General features: G+C 38.4%; 1 protein-coding gene across 2 annotated transcripts in view; it reads left to right on the top strand.

The window, feature by feature from the left end:
* The window catches only part of PSD3 (pleckstrin and Sec7 domain containing 3), a 456859-nt gene that overhangs the window by 26306 nt on the left and 407248 nt on the right, over positions 1 to 23305 (top strand). The gene's annotated exons all lie outside the window — the stretch shown is intronic.

Here is a 23305-nt window from a genome sequence, read left to right as displayed (position 1 = left end):
AAACTACCTCTAATAGCCTACCTCTAAGCAGTCTCTTCAACACAGAGAGGTTATAAAGGCATGTAAACTTTGGAACTGTGCAGTCTTGAGCCGCTTTGGGATAATGGTGATGTTATTCAGAGTAGTTGTGGTTTTGTCCAAGGAGCTCTGGTTGTGGGCTAAATGCTAGTTGGTGTGATCCTCAGTCTCATTGTGTATCTAGCGGTAGGCTCCAGGTACTACTTCCTTCCTGGGATTTTAAGACACTCGAAATAGCGACTCAATGGGAGGATGGTGAAGTCCATCTGATTGCTGGCCTTGGAAACAGCAAAGGAGGGGCTCTTCACTGCCTTTCTGCTCCTATGACTGGTAGGTGGGGTGAGTATTCTGCTTACAAATAGAGTAGGTTCTAATCAAACAAAGGAAGGGGCCAGGGACCCTTTGTTAGTTTATGCTTTTAAATTCATTTTGTTACCTTCATATACTGAGTCATGCAGGATTTTTCTACAGGTGGTGACTCTTCCTTCCCTGATCCTTCTGAGACTTCCTGAGAATGGTTCATGCCTGTTGTCAGCAAACAACTGTCTCTTGAAAAACTCAAGAGAATTTCGTCCGTCATCATCATAGTTGAGTCACCCAGGCCTGACTGGTTGATACCAGCTGGCTGGGTGCAACCCAGAAAAGCCCACCCACTCACCAGCGTCCTTCTTTTTACCCAGTTCAAACAATGCCTGCCCTTCCGTTCTCCATTTCTATGTGGGATCCAGGGAGCCCTTTCTCTTTGTGGCAAGTAAGGGTGATTGATTCCTTCATGCTAGTGGGGTTTTAAAACCGTGTGTGTGTGTGTGTGTGTGTGTGTGTGTGTGTGAGAGAGAGAGAGAGAGAGAGAGAGAGGGAGAGAGTTTAGACATTTTAAAAAATAGAGTATTATAAAGAACTCCCAGTTTTATCAGACAGTTGAAAGGGGAACTTTCCTTGTTTGAAGCTTAAATGGGATGATACTGAATTCTACTCCAGGCATCGCCAGCACTCCTCGGGGTCTGCTTTCATGAGTTGCTCTTTCTAAGACTCCTAACATATTTCTCCATGCTTTTCCGTGCTGTTCACGAACATGCATACACACAGGAGCACATGTTAGCAAGCTGTAACAAGTAGGACAGTTTACTAAGCCACCACAAAGTTCAGTACTACCTAACTGCCTTAAGCATGAATTGTCACTCCTGGCCAGGGGTTTACCAGGCAGTTTAGGTTATAAACTTGATTTTTATCCAACAGAAATTATGAGACTTCTTTTGCTTTCCATCCCCTACTTAGGTTCTTGTTTTAGTACTTTTTAAGTAGCACATAGTAGTCTAATAACCTTACCAGGTATAGTAGACTGTTGTAGAAAAAGGAGAAAGGACATTCATCCAGTCCCCCCTACACGTGCGCGCGCGCACACACACACACACACACACACACACACAGAGTTGTGCAGATGAATGAATATACTAAGGTTAAGGAAGTGAGGCAGCTTGCCCCAAATCTTACAACTAATGATGAAATGGAAACAAGAATTCAACTCTCTTGACTGCCATATATATCCTGCTATTCCAGAATGTCTTCAAAATGGGCCTCCCGCATCTGACTTCCCGCATCTGGCCACTATTTGTAAATCTGCCTTACCACACTGGCATCATAGATCTGTCCTAGGGAGGCAGGATAAGCAGTGTAATGTCTTATGTCAGACAGTCTGGATACACATCCCGGCTCTGGCATACTGCTCACTTGTGCCTCAGTTTTCCCATCTGTCAAGTAGACATACTAATAATACCTACTTCATAGAGTTGATATGAAAATTAAATATGCTAATGCCTGTGAAAGTCTCAGAACAGTGCCTCGAACAGTGAAAGTGCTTAATACACATTAAATATCATTTTTATTATGGATCACACTGAAATGTTTACCACAGCCTGGGCAGACCAACCAAGTTTCATTTAGTTCATTTAGCATAGCAAAATATATACCAACCACCCAGGTCATCTCTGGAAGGCCAGCATATTTGTCATAAGTGTTTTGAGACATTTTGGCTCAGCCTCCCCTCCAGTACACACCTCCCCACACCCCAGCCTATAACGAGGAGTGATTGGCGGCATGAGGCTTAGCTGCTTAGCATGATATGGTGGGATGTTTTCAGACAGAAGGTAGTTCTTGCTCTAAGCTCTTTAGGCTTATTCACTTGGCAATCACATTCCTTTGAAATAATGCAGAGTAGTTTTGTTTGAGACCCAGAGGACAAAGGGATCAACAGTAGGATCCTTAAAGGCTCATGGGATGGTTACTTTTTACAAAGCATGAGCCATTATTTTGTTCGTTCATGTAATAATGTAAATTATTATATGGAACAGTATGTGGGAGGAGAGAGAAAAGTTTTTATGGAACAATGGCACTGCATTGTCTGTCTATGTGAATGATGTGGGTGAAATAACCACAAAGTATTGCTAGGTAACTACCACATCTGTCAGTCCATTGCCATAGGCTGCGTGGGAGGCAGGGAGATACTGTGTGGAGCTAATTGTGTCATCACTATGTCATGGGAGAGCTACAGTCAAGCCCAAGTCTTGCTTTGTGTGCTAAAATACTGGGAGGATAACCCTATTGGTACTTTGAGCTCAGTGTTGAGTTGACTTACAGTGCGTGATACCTGTGGTGAGGGGTGTGTTCTAGAACTACTGGAGCTGCAAAACCTTCTTAGGAAACTCGTTTTTCTGTGGGTGAGTAATCTTGGTTCCAGCTTACATTTGCAGAAGTGTTTCTTCTCCTAGTAGGCCTCCCCTGTGACTGGCCACAGCCTGTCTGTCACTCCCTTCTCTTTGCTGTAGCGAACAGGCTCCACCTTTAAGGGCCATGAGTTGTATGAGGAGAAGCAGACTCAAGGTGCTTTGGTGGAGAGAGAATTCTGTGAGGAAGTTGTCCCTAGGAACCAGGGAAATTTGCCTTTTGACAAAGGATCTTTTAAAGGGAAAGCTTTGCTCTATTGTTTTTTGGTCATTTTCTTCTTTCAGGCTGAAGAAACAATTTTCCTTTAAAAGTAAGTTAGATTTGTGTCTAAAAGTTCAATGGAGAAAATGTGTTTGCGCTAGCGATGTCTTTTCTGTCCGTGCTCTGATGAGATAATAATGCAAGAAACCGATGAATCCACCAATTCAGAATACTTGTAAATGGTGTACTCTTAAGTTAGGATGCTGGCACACTTCCGTGGCTGCTCTTCTGCTTAAAATGAGGAGCAGTATCTTGGCTGCTTTTGAGAGAGCTTAGTACAAGAAGTGGTGTTTTGAGATTTAGTTCCCTTTTCAAAGACCTCTTCCTTCTGTTTGTTTTGAAGTTGGTTTTGAGTTGTCTACCATTTCCATTTGTATGATAAGCCCATTTCCTTGGGTCATTTGTAGAATATTTAGAGACTAATTGAGATTACTGAGAAACAGGGCCAAAGTTATATTTTTGAAATGCTTTTAGCTAAAATAGGTTGTCAGCCACTGAAGGCTTATATTTGTTTTATTGAACATTATTATTTTTAAAAAGTTGAACTTTGGTTTACATGTACTTAAAAAAGTTTCCCTAACTCGTATGTAGTTGGTTAGTTGGTTGGGTTTTTTTGTTTTTGTTTTTGGTTTTTTTAAGAGAACAGGATACATTTAGTGAATAATGATACTTAGCTTTACTAATCACAGAAGTACTTTTGGAGAGCAGATGCAGACTCTTTCCTTTCCAGGAAACCCATGTTCTAACACTTGCCAAGAGTGGTAAGACAATGCAGTCCTTTGAATAATAGATTTAATGTTTCCTGATCACATCATGAAGCCATAGCTCTACATGAAAACAAAACTTAAACTCTAGTATTATTGGCAGAAGATTGTTTAGAAACTAAAAGCCCTGCTCAGGGCTGCCGGGTGAGTATAGGTGTGAGCTTTGTCAGATGGCGTTGTGTGATAACTGGTTAAGCCATATGATTCATTCGATAAATGAGACAACTAAAAGGCATTTGTAATTATGCTCTTTATTAGAGAGATTGGAGAGCTTTGTCTACACAGGGCAGACATCTAGAACAGTCCTCTATCATTTCATTCTCAGAGTGACCCTCCCTTACCCAGTGACTGCCTGTCTGATGTACAACATGACATTTTGAAGATAAAACAAGTTGTTAATCTGATTGAGGTTAGAAGAGAGTCATCCTAATTCTTACCCAAGGTGGAGTACTTGAAAACCTTTGAGCTGACCAAAATGCTGTAGAGTTTCATCTCTCATTTCATTTAGTATGTGTGTTTTATGGCCTTTTGCCAGTTAGTAATAAAGTGTTAAGAGCAGTGATATCTTGGTAACCTAACTAAGTGGTATGAAAATTAAGCCATTAGGATGGAGACAGAAAGCATAGTCGGTTTCTTCCAGAGCCCACTCTGACTTTCATTAAACTTGCCCTTACTCCTCTTGAGCTCTATGTAGGTAAACCTGGGTTTATTTTACCTGGGTAATGTTTTATTTTTTTATTTTTAATTTTTTTAAAGATTTTATTTATTAGAGTGAGTGAGAGAGAGAGACAGAGAGAGAGAGAGAGAGAGAGAGCATGAGTAGGGGGAGGAGCAGAGGGAGAGGGAGAAGCAGACACCCCATTGAGCAGGGAGCCCAACACGGGGCTCGATCCCAGGACTCCAGGATCATGACCTGAGCCACCCAGGCACCCCCTGGGTAATTTAGATGACGTTAATGTGGAAGCATCTGAGCAGTTCACTAAAATACAGTATTATGGTATTGGCACGTGTCAAGAAGACTTGTTTACCACAAAGCAGTGAAGAATCTCTTGGTAGAGAGCTGGCCTCTGGTCGAACAAGTTCCCAAGAACTTGTTTGTGGCTGACTCAAGAGTGTCTTGCATTTGCTCTCTGTCTTCTACTTTCTGGACCTTGATTTTTGCACGTGGAATGCCATCCACCAGAGTTTTAAGATTATGTATACTATCTGTGTCTGCTACTGATAGTATTATGTATACTACTACTATCTGGGCTTCTGTTTTTTGTTTCTGAGCATAATTCCCACTCCCACCTTGAAGGTCTCTATCCTAGTTCTTTTCTGTTCTGGATATGTAGCTAAAAACCTTACCGATCAGATCAAACCAGAAACCAAAGAGCTTAATTCTTTCTTAATTAGTTTCAGAGGTAGAATTTAGAGATTCATCAGTTGCATAAAACACCCAGTGCTGATTTGCCTCTCTCTCTGTTTTTGTCTTATTTTATTTTTCCTTCCCTTCCCCTATGTTCATCTGTTTTGTTTCTTAAATTCCACATATGAGTGAAATCATATGGTATTTATCTCTCTCTGACTTATTTTGCTTAGCATAATACCCTTTGGTCTCATCCATGTCCCTGCGAATGGCAAGATTTCATTCTTTTTGATGGCTGAGTAATATTCCATTACATGTATATACACCACATCTTCTTTATCCATTCATCTGTCGATGGACATCTGGGCCCTTTCCATTGTATGGCTATTGCGGATCTTGCTGCTATAAACATTGGAGCGCATGTGCCCCTTTGAGTCACTATGTTTGTATCCTTTGGATAAATACCTAGTAGTGCAATTGCTGGGTCATTTCACTTTTTGAAGAACTTCCATACTGTTTTAGGAATGACTGCACCGGTTTGCATTTCCACCAGCAGAGCAAGAGGGTTCCCCTTTCTCCACATCTTCACCAACATCTTTTGTTCCCTGGTTGTTCATTTTAGCCATTCAGACTGGTGTGAGGTGGTATCTCATTTGTATTTCCCTGATGCCAAGTGATGTTGAGCATTTTTTCATGTGTCTGTTGGCCATTTTTATGTCTTCTTTGAAGAAATGTCTGTTCATGTCTTCTGCCCATTTCTTGACTGTTTTTTGTTTGTTTGCTTTTTGGGTGTTGAGTTTGATAAGTCAAAGAACTTAACTTGAGTGAAACTTGCATTTATATTGAAAACCCAACCACTTACAAAGGAATCTAATTCTAAAAGGAAAGTATTTAATCATGGAAGACAATTTCAAGAGTAAAGTATATATTCTTTGAAGACAACGTGAAAAGCACAAAGAAGAAAACAATGTATTATTCTACCACCAAGGAATTAGTACTGTTGTCATTTTGATATATGCATTTTCAACATGTGTGTGCATGTGCACACATGTGCACAGAATCTATCAAGTTTATTTAGATAGCATTTCTCCCAAGTTTGGTGCAGACACTATTCGTGGTATATGAGATATTGTGGAAAATATATGAATGAGCATTTTTCATTAATAGGTATATATTCTAATATGTATTATGAAATTATAACTAGCACATCAAACCTGTGATTTCATGGTTACAATTACTGTGAAAGACCTTTAGCTGTTGGGAGTCCTCATCACCTCTTCATTGCCTCACTCTTTAGGTGATTTAGGTGACTTTAATATCTAGCATATCAGCGATCTGGTCAGCTCTACCTTCAAAATATATTAGTAATTCAATTCTTTCACCATTCCAAATGCCATCATGATCCAAATGATCCAAGTCACAATGGTTTATTACAGTATTCTTTTAACTAGTGTCCCGCTTCAGTCTTTTATCAATCTGTGTTGGCTTCTCATCTCAGAGCAGAAGCCAGAGTCCTTACCATGATGTATAAGTCCCTACAAAATATATCCCCGTGTCTGCAGCCCGTACCTTTATGATCTCATCTCCTTTCACTCTTCTTACTCACTTTGCTTCACTCACATTGGCTTCTTTGCCCTTCTTTGAACACACCGGACATGTTTCCATCTTTTCCTTTGACCTTGTTATTCCATCATCCTGGAATGCTATCTCTCAGTTAGTCTCGTGGCCAGTCCCCTAACCGCAGGTCTTTCTAGTGAGGATTTACCTGGCTACCTTCTCTAAAATTCTAACCCCTTTCCTCACAAAGCCTCATATTCCCCTTGCCTGCTTTATTTTTTCTCCCTAACCGTGTCACTAACATGCTGTATATGTTATTTATTTTAGTAACAATTACACCACTAAAATGTAAGCTCCACTAAGGTAGGGATTTTTATCTGCTTTAGTCATTGCTGAATTTCCAGCACTTAGAACAGTTCCTGGCATATAGTAGGCATTTAATAAAACCTTGTCGAAAGAGTAGGTTAAATAAAAATCATGAGGGGACTTAAGGAGTAATGTTAAGTAACTCAATACATGTGCTGAAGGGATATATAAAAGTCATGAAAGCAAAGAATGATGTTTGAGAAACACTGATTTAAGTAATCTTTGAGTTTGTTTCTTTTGTGTTATTATAAATAGCACTGTAGTAAATATTCTTAATTTTTTTGTGCATGTTTATGATTATTTCCTTAAACTAAATGCTTAAAAGTGTAATTTCTGATTCTTAGGATATACAGTACTTAAGTCTTACCGAAACTAGAAACTTTACAGTTTACATTCCTCCCTCCAGTATATGAGTTGTCCCTGTTTCCTCCCATACCCCGCTGTGCAGTTATTTCAGTACTTTTTTATCTTTGCAAGTTGAATAGCTAAAAAAGTTATCTGAGTACCTTAACCTGTACTTCTTTGATAACTTATATGTATGAGCATTTTGTCGTATGTTTAATTTTGATCTTTTTATCCTTTTTTGTGAATTGTTTGCTCATGTCTGTTTTGGTCTGGGCTCTGGGTGTAGTAGACTGAAAACCTACAAGAACTGGTTTTATTGGACTGATATCAGAGGCACTCTGGTTTATCTTGAGGAATAGAATACAAAGGACAGTCATACCTCCCAGAGACAAGAATTGGAGAGTCAGCTTCCCTCTGTCATCCTCACTCTCCTGCTTTTCTTTACATCCTGCATTTCCCTTTCTTCCAGGCCTCTTCGCTCTCCCATAACTCTTTATTCCATCTGGTTTTGGCTTGCCATGTCACTTAGTTCAGCCCCTACTTCAAAGTGACCCTTCAGTTCAGGTGCCCGTCATCTAAGTGCCCTGGGTATCTGTGTCCCAGATTTCTAGGAGTGAGCAATTGATTGGCTCAGTTTCACTCCATGTTCAGTCGGCTGAGATTAGGATTAGGAGTTGAGGTACTTGGGGCTGTTCTTTCTAGGCACTATGAATGAAGCAGCTTCTCTAGGAGAGACACAGCAGCTGGCATGTTCAGTACAGTGTCTTTTGCCCATTTTTTGATTTGTTGTGTTCATTTTTCTCTTTTGGATCCACAGAAATCCTTTACATATGGAGGCTAGTGTTGTCTTTATCTTATGGGTGTTTTTCTGTCCATTTATCATTTTTCTTTTGCTTGGTGTTTTTGCCATGTAATTAAATCAGTCAGTTAAAGCATGATTTCTGCTGGCATAATATTGAGAAATACCTTCTCTGTGAGGAAATTATACATTTAGCTATAACTTCTTCTAGTTCATGATGGTTTTATTTTTTATGTGCCCCCTGAATTGTGTTAAATTTTAGAGGAATTTGAGAAATGATTATCTTTGCCATAGTCATTCCAGGAATATAGTCTTCATTTAGTACTCATTTTTTTTTCTCTTAGCAAAGTTTTGTAGCTTTATTTTAGTTCTGTGCTTTTAAGTTTATTCCTAGCTACTTTATAAATTTTATTCTTATTATGAGCAGGATTTTTTTTTTCAGTTATGTTTTCTAATTGCTCCTTCATGGTTTATTAAAGCTATTTAAAAATATTTTTATTTTATTATTGACCACCTCAGGCAGGCTGGCTCATACTAGTTCTAATAACTTTTTTACTTGATACTTTTGGGCTTTACATGTGGAGAATTTTAATATATAAGTAATTATCACTTTATTTCTACCTTTCTTTCTTCTTTCTTTTATTTTGTGGTAGATCTTTTAGGATGGGGATAATAATAGTTGTATTGAAATGTAGGGCATATCTTATACTGTTGTAGTTTGTTAGGGATAATTCTGATTAGAATGCTCTGGGAACATGTAAGTAAATGAAACTAGTGGAAAATGGGTCTTGACCCCCAATTTTTTTCCACTGCTTTGTCTTAGAGCCTGAACATTTCACTTGCTACACTATTTCTGGTCCAACCACTGCCTCTAGAAAGACCCATAAAACATAAAATGCACATATGATCCCTCCCATTAACATATTATACTTGCTAATATAGCATGTCATGGACTTAGTTTTCTGATGGATTTAGTTTTCTGTTTCTGGTCTACTGTTATTATGGAAAATTGAGAAGTATACCTTAAATGGAATAGAAAGTGTTTTGATGCTGATGTCAGCAGGAAACCTTCATAATGTAGCAGCTGCATGCCTCTCTAGCTTCTTCTTCTGCCAGTGCTGTGTTCGGCATACCTCCCACTTCCACGCCAGAGTGAATTTTTGCTTTCTTAACTATGTTTTGTTCTGGTGCATTGGGCTTTCCTGTTCTCCCCCCCACCCACCCCTAGCCTAGCGTCCTTGTTCTCAGGGTCAACTTCAGTATCACTTTCTCTAGGAAGGCTGATTTCCTTAGACAAAGCTGTATTCCTAATGTATTCCTTTCCTTAGACTACCATGTATTCCTAATGCACCTGGTATTTTCTTTAAAATAACATTGCAATTTTTAGGGGCACTTTGGTGGCTCAGTCGGTTAAGCATCTGCCTTTGGCTCAGGTCATGATCCTAGGGTCCTGGGATCAAGTCCGACATCGGGCTCCCTGCTCAGCTGAGAGTCTGCTTCTCCCTCCCCCTCTTCTACTCCCCCTACTTATGGGCTATCTCTTAGATAAGTAAATGAAGTAATTAATTAATTAATTAAAATCTTTTAAAAAATAACATTGTAATTTTTTAAATCACTCCTTTTAAAAATTGTTAACAGCTATTCAACTGTGACCTCAAACTGCAATGCCAGGGAGTGTATCTTATATCTGTGTTATTGACCATTATGTCTGACGTATAAAAGTTCTCACCCAATAAATGCTTCCTAAAGTAATGATTAAAAGGGGAATGGACGATAGTGCTTGGCATGCTTATCAGTGAGTTTATCGGTAAGATACTGCAGGGAGCTGCCTGGATTAGCAGCAGTAGTAGCAAGAGGGAAGTTGGTGGAGTTGAAAGGGGTAGGGACAGGGTATGCCTTCGTCAGAAACACTTAATTGTACTTGGAGTTGAACCTATGCAGAACTGAAGGGAAGGCCTGTCTTCTGTTATTGGAGTCCGAACAAAGAGTTTTGAGGAATTTAGAAGGCCGTTTCATACATGGATGAACTCTGTATCCCCTTGTGTACCTTGGACATGAAGGAAAATATAACCCTGTACTTTATGCTTTTACCCTTTAATTTCTTTGCCCTCCAGGGTTGAAGTAGTGCAGCTACTGGACTTTTACATCCTCTAAAATGTCAGGCTATCTCATAAAGTTCAGGAACCCCACCTACAAGGAAGACCATATTTAAGAAGTCAGAGTGAAAAAAGGCAACAGGAAAAACAGGAATGTCTACCAAAATGTAGTATTTGGTGCTCTTTTGTTGTCAAAAGAAAGGAAGGTTGCTTTTGTGAGCCTGGATGGTACCAGTTTATGAAAATATTTCCAGCAGTGAATAAAAAATTATCATATGGTTTCAATGTTCTTCAAGTTAAACTTGTCTTCCTATGCTTCTTTTTTTTGTGTGTTATCATATTCTATTATAAATTATAAACTGTGGGGCACCTGCGTGGCTCAGTTGGTTAAGTGGCTGCCTTGGGCTCAGGTCATGATCCCGGAGTCCTGCATTTAAACCCCACATGGGGCTCCCGGCTCAATGGAGAGCATGCTTCTGCCTCTCTCTCTCCCTCTGCCCCCCCTTCTGGTGCGCACGCACGCTCTCTCTCTTTCTCTCTCTCTCAAGTAAGTAAAATCTTTAAAAAAAGTAAATTATAAACTGTGAACTCAGAACTGAATATAAACAGGAAGACCAAATACATTTTGGTTTTTATTTTCTATATCTCATTTATTCGTACTATGTCTTTCTTAGGAAATCTGTTTGGCATAATGTTGAATTGGTATTAAAAACAAACACAGCAATTGAGCTGATTTTATGTGAGATTACTATATGACTAATAAACAAGTTGAGACTGTGTATTTTGGCAGTTTGAGTTGTGGTGCTATATTTCAGTTCATAGTAATTCTAGAGCTGAACACTGGCTCAGATTTAATTAACCCTTTCACTTTACAGACAAGGTAGCTGAGATATTAAGTGGCTTACCTGAGGTCATGTGGCCTTCCAGCTTCAGGGCCAGACTAATAATAGTAGCCACACTATTGTATGCACTCGATGATGGTAACACTCTTACCTATTTTACAGAAGTGGAAAGTGAGGCTCAGAGAAGTAACTTCCTCACCTTCACACAGCTGTTGCGCATGAAGCCAGGATGTGAACCAGAGTCTGGGTCTCACATCCTTGCTTTTAACCACTGAGTTGTTTTGCTTCTCCACTCAGTCCAGTATTCTGTGCTGGTCATCACGCTGCCACGTAGCATTGTTTCAGTATTGCTATTTCCCCAGTGTTTGGCTCTAGAGGTGTTTTTCATGCCTGAGAATGGTATTAGCTTTTCCCCAAGACATGCTCTGTCCTCAGAGCTGGTTGAGGTTGAACGGATCTAGTCTGTGATTAAGTAACCTTGAGACAGGAAATAGGTCTGCAAGCAGTAGGGCCAGTTCCCCCAAAAGACAAATACAACTTCTTCAGGGACATAGCTCAGGTTATGCTGCAGTCCTTTTATTTCCTTTCTCAACCATGGAATTTTTTAGTTAACTCATTTCTTTTTCCTCAAAAGCCAACAGATGAAATGTGTTGATGCTATCATAGCTGAAGGGTACTCCGATACTTACTAAATATTTATCTACCATAGATTACAGAAGGTAATTTCTACTGGCATTCTTTGAAATGAATTGTAGTATGCATCTGTTCTTTGTCCTCTTGGGAAGTAGCTAAAAGAAATCCTCAGGAGCTTTGGTGCATAAAATTTGCTCTAAAGCTAGGTTTAGCACCAAATGGATCTGTTTTAGATGTGGGCCACAGGGGTTTATCATCGGGAAAACCAAGTAGAACCTGAATGCATTTTACTGCACTTGTGGAATCCAGAGTCCACGGTGTCCAGAGGGCTTATTCATTCAGTAGAAAATCGCTAAGGTTTGGTGTTTCTAGAGCTTTCTGAGGGAAAAAATGGTTGTGCTTTTTGCCAATCAGGTTCATGTGAGATGGTAGCCTTTTAAAAATTTCTGTTTATAAAATTATAATAAAAATTTTCTCTCAAACTTTAGAGCATCTTTTAATTCATATCCTATATATTATTTTATTTCAAGACAGAATTAAAGAAGTGCTCTTGTAGAGGTCGAGCAAAAGTGCTGTGGGATTGTAAAGTCAAGTCATTTGAGGGCTTGGATCGGCTGTACAGAGGCATGAGTAGATTTCCATATGCTAGGGAAGACAAAGCACGCTTGGAGCTAAGGGAGCACTAACCTGAGCAAAGGGTCTGCATAGCGCACAGGGAAAGATGCAGTGGGGACCGAGCCTAGAGACTTGATATCAGATGATACTAAGAATACCGTGCTAGGAACAGTGCGATGAACATCATGCTGAGGAGGTAGGAGGATAGGTAGGCTTCGGAATTTTTTTTAAGAGAATGATATCCATCCTATGATAGCAGGAGAATTCTGGACGAATGGAGGTTGGATTAGAAAGAAAAGGCCCATGGTGATTGAATGTGTCTAAAGATTTCGGGTTATATAACCTTGAAACTTTCCTCCTTCTGTATTTTTTGATGAATTTTTATTTTTCCATATGTAGTTATTAAATAAATGAACATTAAATTTATTTTAATCAAATATTAAATACATTAATTAAGTATTTAATTTAATATTAATTTTAAAATTAAAATTTAAAAAATTTTCGATGTCAGGTACCTTGCCTTTTCATTATAAAGAAAACTGCCTTTAAAAAAAACAAAAAGAAACATGAATAAGACCGTTTTTTTCTGTTATCAAAATTTGGATGTGGTAACTTGGTTGTTTCTGTAACTTGTAAATAGACTTGAATCTTCAGTATTATTAAGTGTTTGGGCATTTCTCATTAGTAAATACATATAACAAAAAAATCAGCAACTGTAATACTCGTTTGTAATTATAAAAGACTAGTTATTTTGGTAATTTGGGCTGCTTTCTACAATTAGTTCAGGGAAAAGTGGAAAATTAGAGTATGAGGATGATGTGTTTCCTCTGGTGAAATTTGTGAAGTAGAAATAACCCAGAACCAAGGAGCTAGAGGATTTGGCTTATAGTTCTGCTGCTTGTAACTTTTAAATTACGCAACTCAGGGATCTTGTTAACTTCTCTGAGTCTTTTCTTATAAAATACAAGTAAACTGTCCACCCTACAAGGAGTTTGAGACCCAAGTGATCTAAGAATGAGAAACATCAGATTTTATTGCTGATATAAAATTACATGCATTATCCCTGTCTTTCCTAAAACAGTCTAACTTGTGTTTCTTATCTTGGCTAAAAGTTGGTTAAATTCACTATTATTCACCCAACATCCTTAAGTTGTACAAAGCCAAAAGCCTGGAAATCTACCTCGATTCCTCTCCTTCCTTCATTTCCCAAGTGTAATTGGCTAAAACATTTTACCACTTTTACTACTTTTCTTACAATTCTGCTCATTAGCTCCATATTCATTACCTTGTATTGAGTCTTGTGTTTTTTGCCTGACCTTTGCAGTAGTTTAATAATTGGAAGCCCCTCTCTTCAGTCTCTCCTCCTAACAAACATTTGAATGGCACTACTTTCCAGCTGCCATTTTAAGCACTTTATAAATTCCAACTCATTTAATCCGTCCCTGTAATCCAGTCACCTTCCATAATGCCACCCAGTGATCTCTCCCAAATCTGGCCATTTTTCTTACCTTCTTAAGTCTTTGGCTGGTTGGCTTGCCTGAGTATTCATACTCCTCCTTCCCCCTCTCCTACGTTGTAATCTGGTGACACTGGCCTGTTGCAGTTCTCTGAACAAGCCATTTGGTTTTACTGCTCTGTAACTTGCATGTAGCCATTCCCGGTGCTGGGAGAGCCTTTCTTTCATCACTATCCACCTGGCGAATGCCTTCTTTTGGGTCAGGATGGTGCAGGATGTAACCTCTTGCAACAGAAGCACTATCTCCTCCATGATTTCCGTCATGTTTGTAGTTATTTGTATAAAGTTCGTCTTCACTCCCTAGACTGAAATCCTGGATGTTGAGAGCTGTTTTTTGTTCTTTATTCATCTTTGTATACTCCATACCTACTGTGAGGTCTGGGTGCTTAGTAGTTGATGTCAGTGAGGGAACTTTGAAGATGGTTAGGCATATCTGGTAAGCCTGTGCTCTTAACCATCATGTTAACATTGTACGAAACAATGTCAGAATCATCATACTATTCATATCACTTTGGTATGAGCTGATGTTAGTTAGCTCCTTGTTAGTTATAGCTGTTGTTAGTTATAGCACTTAAGGCTTAGAACTTATAGTACACTTGAAAGATAGAAGATGTACTTCTTCTGGCTATAGAAATATTCATATCACTCTTGTAAGTATGAAATGGAGGTGGCCCTGGGTATGTATAGACATAATTAGATTTTTAAGAAATCAAAAATAAAACCTTCAAAAATTTTCCAAAGGGCCTTTGCCAAGACCGATATGCATTTCCAAACATCGGGGATAACATAGTAGATGTTAGTGGAATCAGTTGTATGTAACAGAACTTTTTTCTTCCTTGATAACATTTTTATTTTCCCAACAGGAAAGTACAAAAGGATCTCTTTTACATCACAGAGAATATTAAGTAATATGATATTATACCATCTGATGAGAACTATAGGAAGTTGGACTTAGGTTAGAAGGGAAATTGCTGTTGATATTATTCTGTTTGGATCCAACAATTGCACCAATTCATATAGAGTGTAGTATACCTGTGCTAGTCAGGGTTCTTCCAAAAAACAAACAAACAAACAAAAAAACAACAGAATCCATAGGGGATACATATAATGAAATTTCTTTTAAGGAAGTGGCTTATGTGCTTACAGAGGCTGAGAAGTTCCACAGTCTGCCATCTGCAAGCTCAAGACCCAGAAAAGTTGGTGGTATAATCCAAAGACCTTAGAGCCAGAGAGGTATAGATTCTGAGTTTGAAGGCCTGAAGACCAGGAGTGATCAGGGCAGGAGAAGATGGATGTCCTAGTTCAAACAGTTAATCAGAGGTCAAACTCAGCTCTTCTCCCCCCTTTGCTTCTATTCATGCCCTTGGTGGATTGGATATGCCCACCCATATTGAGGAGAGCAATCTGCTTTACTGAGTTCCTAACTTAGATGTTAATTTCTTCCAGAAACATCCTCACAGACAGACCCAGAAATACTGTTTAACCACGTATTTGGGCATCCTGGGACTCAGTCAAGTTGGTGGATAAAATTAATCAATCATCACAATGCCTTTTGTTTTAAGAAGGGAACATGCAGAAGAACTCAAGCATCTGAGCAAAGGAAGTGGCTATGAACCAACTACACAGATCCTGCTGGGTGTTCTGATCTTGCAATACTTGGCAAGATGGAGGAGGCAATGGAAGCGATCAGATTTTCACAGGTCATTCTCAGTCCATGAAAGATAACAATCAGTTATACCAGTAATGTTCAAAGTATGAATCAGTGAATTATAGTTTCTTATCTTAAAGCAAATATTGAAAGCATCTTCATTCAAAATAATATTGAAATTCTTTGAGCTGTTTTTTACCAATGAACAGGGCTCTCTTCCCCCTCAGCATTCATGTCCTAATTGTTGCTTACTATTTTATAAAATATAATGATTAGGAGGAAGATGCTTATAGCCAGCAGACATTTTAGTTCTACCTGCTGTAGGTGTGATTCTCAAAGTGGCCCACACCCTGTAAATCTGAGTCGTTAGGGGTGGTGCCCAGTAATGTGCTTGCTTGCTTTTTTTTTTTTTTTTTAAATATTTTATTTATTTATTTTACAGAGAGAGTGAGAGAGCATGAGCAGGGGGGATGAGGAGGGAGGGGGGGAGGAACAGACTCCCCACTGAGCAGGGAGCCCCATGTGGGACTTGATCCCAGGACCCTAAAATCATGACCTGAGCCAAAGGCAGATGCTTAACCAACTGAGACACCCAGGCGCCCCAGTAATGTGCTTTTTTTTAAAACAAGTTTCCAGGTGACTCTTAAAGACATTGAACTTTGAAAGGTACTGGTGGTAATTACAATGAGAGATAGCTGACAACACTAAAACTACTAGTATGTACATGGCTTTAAATTTGTTATAACCTGGGAGGCTTATTTGAAATATAACTAACCCATTGGTTCTCAAACTTTAGGTCTTGAGTGGGGTTGGAGAAGTTGTCTTTGTAACAATTTCCCAGGTGCTTCTGATGTAAACGTGAGTTCAAGAAACTGCTGTAGTACGTGACAGCACTGTAGTAAGTCAGGGTTTTCCAAACTCTAGGTGTCAGGAGAGATGTTCTTAAGCGCAAAAGGATTTATGGTCAAATAAGTTTGAGAAATGTTAGAAAGTTAAAAAGCTTTTTGTTTTTGTTTTTAATAGCTCTACTTTTCAGAGCCTGGAGCACTAAGAATGGAATACTGTTTTGGGAGACATATAAGAAAAGGTGGCTCTTGTCCTCTGGTTTGGTCTAAGGCATGGTAAAGAGGTGATGTTGGACTTGTGTGTAGTAGGGCACACTGTGTGTTATTGGTGCTCTGAGTTGGGGGTTAGTTGGTCTCTTTTAGGTATCTGTATTGCAGTCAGGTATTGAACAAAGCCATCTTGGTTCAACTTTTTTATTAACTGCTGCACCCAAACACTGCAAATTTCTTTGGAGCATTTATCACGGATAATGAAGTGTGTGCTTTAGACATTGGTATGTGGCCCCTGGATTTATTTTGGGTAGTTGTGGGGAACTTTTTTCCCCCTTTCTATTCTGTAAAATTAAGAGTTCTGGGAAAGAGAAAACAAAGTCTTTAGAAAAAATTGTTAACACTATTTTTGAGTGCCTGATTTTATTTAATCTTCACAGTAACCCTTTAATGGAGGTATTACGATCTTCGTTATTTGTAGGCAAGGACGCCGAGGCTAGGACAGGAGATATAACTTGGTGATGCTGAACCCTGAGCCTGTGAGTCTCCAAACTCATAATTTTTTTTCTTAGTGATTTTGCCTTTCAGTTTTATTTAAGGTCTGTACTAGTGCATTGGGTTGTTTACTGTGGGAAATAATCTAAGACTGAAGATAGATATGGCTCAATTCGTTTTGTGTCTAAGTAGCTTTGTGTTTTTGGGAAAGTCGGTAATCTCTCTGGGCCTCACATTTTTCCTCCATTAAGTTTATAGTGCTTTCCAGACCTTATCCCCAGAGTATTAGGAAAATTTGTGAGTGTGTGTGTGCATGCGTGCGCTCGTATGTATTCAGTATAAAGTACCATCTGTAACTGTAAGGGAAGAGAGCAGGTAATGGTATTCTTATTTATAATAATGAGCTTTCCCCAAACTTTGGCAAGTTTAAAATGGTATCAATGGGAGTTACTTCTGCAAGTATTTTGGTTGCTGTGAAGTGACTAGCATGTGACAGCAGTGTGACAAGGTGCAGAAACGTCATCTCTTGCGTGACTTGGAGCTGATGGCATTGCAGCAAATTGCGGAATTTAGGATCTCCTGTGGCAGGACCAAAAAGCTAACCTGATCTCCAGTAGGACGGGACTTTTAACACCTCTGGTGAATAAAGGGGAGGGGAGAATTCACACCTTTGCAGTTATTGCCACTTGTACTTTTTTCGTTTTATTTTAAATGGTTGGGGTAAAAATCTTCTGGTAGGATTGGCGACATTGACTTAAAGTGTGTTTAGATCTTATTTTATCAGCCCTCATTCCAAGGATAAGAATTCAGAATGTGAAAGTAAGACTGTCTAGGTAATTTGACTGTAGTTGAAGGAGAAATTTAAAAATGAATTTTAAGAATGGTGCCAGAGTAAATTCCGTTTCCTACAGACCCCAAAGGAAGGAGTGTATCCTTCGAGTAGAAGTTCCAGACTGGTAGGTTGGTTTGTTTTTTTTTTGTTTGTTTGTTTGTTTTTTACTTGTGTGTGTTTGTGTTTTAATTTTGCTTCTTGGGTGTTTTTTTAACTATTGACTTAGTTTTTTCTTTTCTTTGTCTTCCTTCCCTCCCTCCCTCCTTCCCTCTATACTGCTTTATAAAACTGAAGTTTTTATACCTCAGAATAAAGTTACTTACAATATACCTCAGAAATAAAAGAATAAAGCTTAAATAAAAACTTCATAGAGCTGATTGACTAGATTGATTCATCATTTTCGAGTGAGTATATATGCTGGGATAGGAGTTGTGGTGCCAGAATCTAGGAGAAGGGTGGACAAGCAAATATTCTTGTTCTCTAAACTTTAAAATATTTATGGTCATCCGACATGTATTTTTTATTTTTAGAAGAAAGATGAGGTATTATATGGAGTTAATGTACTGGTGAGGACAGTGTATTTTATTTTCTATTGTGCATTTCGTTCTGAAATGTCAGCATGTTCTCTGAAAGTCACAATGTATGTGAAAGCTGTTTTCTGGGTTAATCTCTGATATGCAGCTTTGTGTAGCAAATAGTTGGGAATTGCCAAGTTATTCACATTGACTACTATGGCATTTAGGTCAGGAAGTAGACAGACGGTCATTAGGGGGATACTGGCTTATAGATTTTACAGATTTTACCCAAGACATCACAACTAGGTCATTCATTCTAGCTATTTTAAAAGTTGAGTTTGAGGATATTTCTTATTTTTTTAATAATAATTTTTTTATTATGTTATGTTAGTCACCATACAGTATATCCTTGAGTTTGAGGATATTTCTACTTTATTCTTACACTATTATGTGAGGTGTTCCTCAGAAGAGTGTGTATGTCCAGCTTGGGGTGGGGTGAAGGGGTATCAGGAGCACACTCCAGGGGGTGGACTGTAGTATTGAAGAAGGGACCCAGGTTTGCCCTCCTGTTCTCAAGTGAGTGACACTCTTTGAGGAGCTGGGCTGTCCAAGGGCTCTGCATGGTACTTCTTTTTCAGGAAGGCATATGTTACTAGATCTCCCTCATTTGCTTTTCTCTGAAGTCTGAAGACTCAGCCTGGGACATCTGTTGGATTCAAGCCACTGAAGACCGTCTTATGCCCCTCCCCCCCAAAAAAAAACTTTCTGTGGTACAAAAAGCATCTAACTCTGCAGCTCTAGTAACTTAGTGAAAGTTTGAATGCTCGTGTTCACAGAGTGTGTGTTCCATGTAGAATAGATAGGAAGTAGATGGGTCATAAAACCAAAACCAAAACCAAATAACAAAAAAACATTTTATCAAGGTTAATGTAAAACTCTTTCTGAAGAACTTCTAAGTCTTGAGGACTAAGAGGACTCAACTGCATTGTCAGTTGGCAGGAGGAGGGGGTGTTAGAAGTAAATACTCCTTTACTTCCCCCATTCTTCTTTTGTATGTTATGGAGGGTATTTATTCTATAGAGAATTTTCTCCCCTTGCTATCCCTTTCTCAAAATACAGTTTGAAGTGATGGAATTGATAATGGTTCAAGATTTAAAAATCTCTCTCTATATAATTTGAAGCCATGGGTATAGAAGTTCATGAACTGTATGGAGTTGCAGCTTTATTTGTGTGTGTTTGTGCATGTCAAAAGTCCAAAATTTTGGTATTAGAGCAATATGGATATTTAATATTATCTATAGCAATGTTTGAATTAGCTGGGGAAATACTTTTCATTTCTACAGAAACTGGCCAAAAAATGAGAAAAGTAATGATTTTTTAGAGGAAGCACAAGAGTTTTCATTTGCTTTTGTTAGGCCTTAACTAGTTCACATAAACTCCACTTTATCATTTTTCTGCGGAGGTATAGTTACTCATAATCTTTAAAGTTTGGTATTTTGGAACTTGGTATATCAGTTTTTTTAAAACTGGAGGAGCAAAATTTTAGTACTAATTATCTGAAATCTGTTCTTGGTGCATATTGTCTTGGAGACAATAGCAATGCTTTAAAGATACTGTTCTCATTTATCTATATGGAAAAATAGTACTTTTAAAAGCACTGATTGGACTCTGAGAAACAAACTGAGGGCTTCAGAGGGGCGGGGGGTGGGGGAATGGGATAGGCTGGTGATGGGTATTAAGGAGGGCACGTATTGCATGGTGCACTGGGTGTTATACACAACTAATGAATCATGGAACTTTACATCAAAAACTAGGGATGTACTGTATGGTCGCTAACATAATATAATAAAAAATATTATTATAAAAAATAAAAATAAAAAAAATGAAAGCACTGATTGGAGAGTATGTCTGCGTCCTTTTGAATGGTGATTTTTGAGAAGTGGGCCATAAACTTCTAGAATTAAATGTAAACACTAGAACTTCAAAATAACTTGTCTTTTTTAAAACAGAGGGAACAGAAACCAAAGAATTTCATGCCATTATTATTTTACTCTCATGACCCATAAATGAGCAAATCAAGAAACAGAATATAATCTTCCTTTTAAAAAAGTTAATGTTATTGAAATTAAAGGTAAGCATAAAGTAACAAAAACAAAAAAGACAGAATTTTTAAAATCTAAGGTGCTGTTGATTCTGAGGTAAATCATTATTTTAAGTACCACCAGAAAATAATATGCCACCAATTAACTATGACACAATGCTTTTTAATAGTTAGAATTTTTTTTTCTTTCTCTGACTTATTTCATTTAGCATAATATTCTTTAGGTCCATCTATGTTGTTGCAAATAGCAAGGTCTCATTCTTCATGGCTGAGTAATGTTCCATCGTATATTCATATACCATATCTTCTTTATCCATTCATCAGTTGATGGACACTTGGGTCACTCCCACATCTTGGCTATTGTAAATAATGCCTCAGTAAACACAGGGATGCATGTGTCTTTTCAAATTTGTTTTTGTTTTCTTCTGGTAAATACCCAGTAGTGGAATTACCAGATTATTTGGTATTTCTATTTAAACGTACAGATTTTTACATAAAAATAAGAATCTTAGTTGTTTGTTCTCGTTGCCTTCTCCATACACAGTACCTTTGTTTCAGTATCAGTTAATAGCATAATCTTTTTGGAGACCTTGTACACTTCATTTAAGTCAAGACTAAATCAACAATGTATAATTTTTCCTTTGTTTACAGATAATGAACACCTGTCTGGCTGACAGGAATTGTACTATATAAGAAACCATCCTAATTTCAAAGACTATGAAATTAAAACAAATTGTCTAAGAATCAATGGAATATGATATGTACTTGTATTTATATAGTTTCGTCAAAGTCAGTGCCATTTTTGCCTCGTCTCCTGGAGATGTTCAATGAGAAAAAAAAGGAAGGGGGAGAGGACTTCTAGTTTTTGTTCAGGAGCAATCTGGCTCTTCCTGGTATCACCTCCCTTTATAGGAAGGCTCATGATCAAGTTTTGGAGGATTGCTTTTAGGGTTTGCAGCTGGTCTGCACTGCCTCTAACATCATCCCCTCCTTTGTTAGTTTTCTGGACTTTCAGAAGTGTTCCTCCCCTAGCGCCCTTTCCCTTGACCAAGAGACTTTGTCATCTTCAGTTTACTTGAAAAATATTTTCAGAAGCATTTGTTGAGACTGAGCCTACCCTTTGGGAAGGTCAGCTTTGTCACCAGTTATTTAAATTGTCATCTTTGCTCTGGACGATTGTGTACTGGACAAAAAGTTTTAGGTTTGGAGTGGAGGAGATGATTCTAAGGGCAGGTCACACCTCTGGATATCAATTGTTGTCATGCGAACGATGAGTAGTTAGATGATCTATTATTTGAAACTTCTGCAGGTGCTTTTCTAAGGCCACGTGATCTAATGGTAGGTGGTTGTCCTAATTATGCCATAATTTCTTTGGATCATGGCAAGGGTCTATGACCTGAATTCTGTTTGCTCAGCCCTGAGCCCTGGTAGGGTTTCCTTTATCTAAAATGTACCAAAGTGGATGCCTTACTGTATTTCATTTGTACATAGGGATACCTTTGTAAAATTCATTCAAAGAAGCTGTACTAGGAGGTTCTATCTAAAATGAGATCATACATGTAAAGGACTTGTCACGTGTCAGAGTATCAAAAATGTGATTTCCTTTCTTTTCATCTGATTTTAAAGACTCTTCTTTTTTCTTTTTTGGAGAGGGAGGTATTCACTAAATTTGTGTCTACTGTGTCCCTTTAATTCTCAGCTTATTTGCGGAGCAGATTGTCTTGTCGTGTCCAGGAACTGAATCTGTTCCAGCTCATGTTATTAAACTACCTCTGAAATCCCATGATTTCAATTTTAAAATACCAAAATACTCGAGAAAAGAGTTAGATGGAGATAGCTGATGTCATTTACATTACAGAGCACTAGGATCTCTCCCCTCGCATTGCAGGTGGTTTGATTTTAGCAGTCGATAGTGTGAAATCAAAGGGCAAATGAAGATGATCTACAGCTCCCTAAAATTTGGTAACTTTTTTTGCATGGGAAAAGTAGTTTATTTCTAAATTGAACTTATACATGGTTCAGATGATTTATTCATTAAGCAAACACTTTGGTAAAAACAAACAGTGTGCCAACTGTCTGGTAGGCACAGTTCTCCTGGATTTCTTGCTTATTACCTCATTTATTTAAAAATATATATTTTTTAAATCAAAGATGGTTTCAAGAAACTTGTAACTTTCTAAAACATATTCCTTGGAAAGGAAAGCACCCCATGTCTGAGCACCTCCTCCTCTCTTATGTGACTCAGTGATCTGGGAATGTCGTCTTAAGCATTTTCTCATCTATTTTTTATTTTAATGTTTTTTTATTATATTATGTTAGTCACCATGCAGTACATCCCTGGTTTCTGATGTAAAGTTCGATGATTCATTAGTTGCGTATAACACCCAGTGCACCATGCAATACGTGCCCTCCTTACTACCCATCACCAGACTATCCTATTCCCCCACCCCCCTCCCCTCTGAAGTGCTCAGTTTGTTTCTCATAGTCCATAGTCTCTCATGCTTCATTCCCCCTTCTGATTACCCCCCCCTTTCTTTATCCCTTTCTTCCCCTACCGATCTTCCTAGTTCTTATGTTCCATAGAGGAGAGAAACCATATGATAATTGTCTTTCTCTGCTTGACTTACTTCACTTAGCATTATCTCCTCCAGTGCCGTCCATGTTGCAGCAAATGTTGAGAACTCATTCTTTCTGATAGCTGAGTAATATTCCATTGTATATATGGATCATAACTTCTTAATCCAGTCATCTGTTGAAGGGCATCTCGGTTCCTTCCAC

This window comes from Ursus maritimus, unplaced genomic scaffold (assembly GCF_017311325.1).
Source record: "Ursus maritimus isolate PB19 unplaced genomic scaffold, ASM1731132v1 scaffold_28, whole genome shotgun sequence".
NCBI classification, from domain to species: Eukaryota; Metazoa; Chordata; class Mammalia; order Carnivora; family Ursidae; genus Ursus; species Ursus maritimus.
This window is presented reverse-complemented; position numbering and strand designations above follow the sequence as displayed.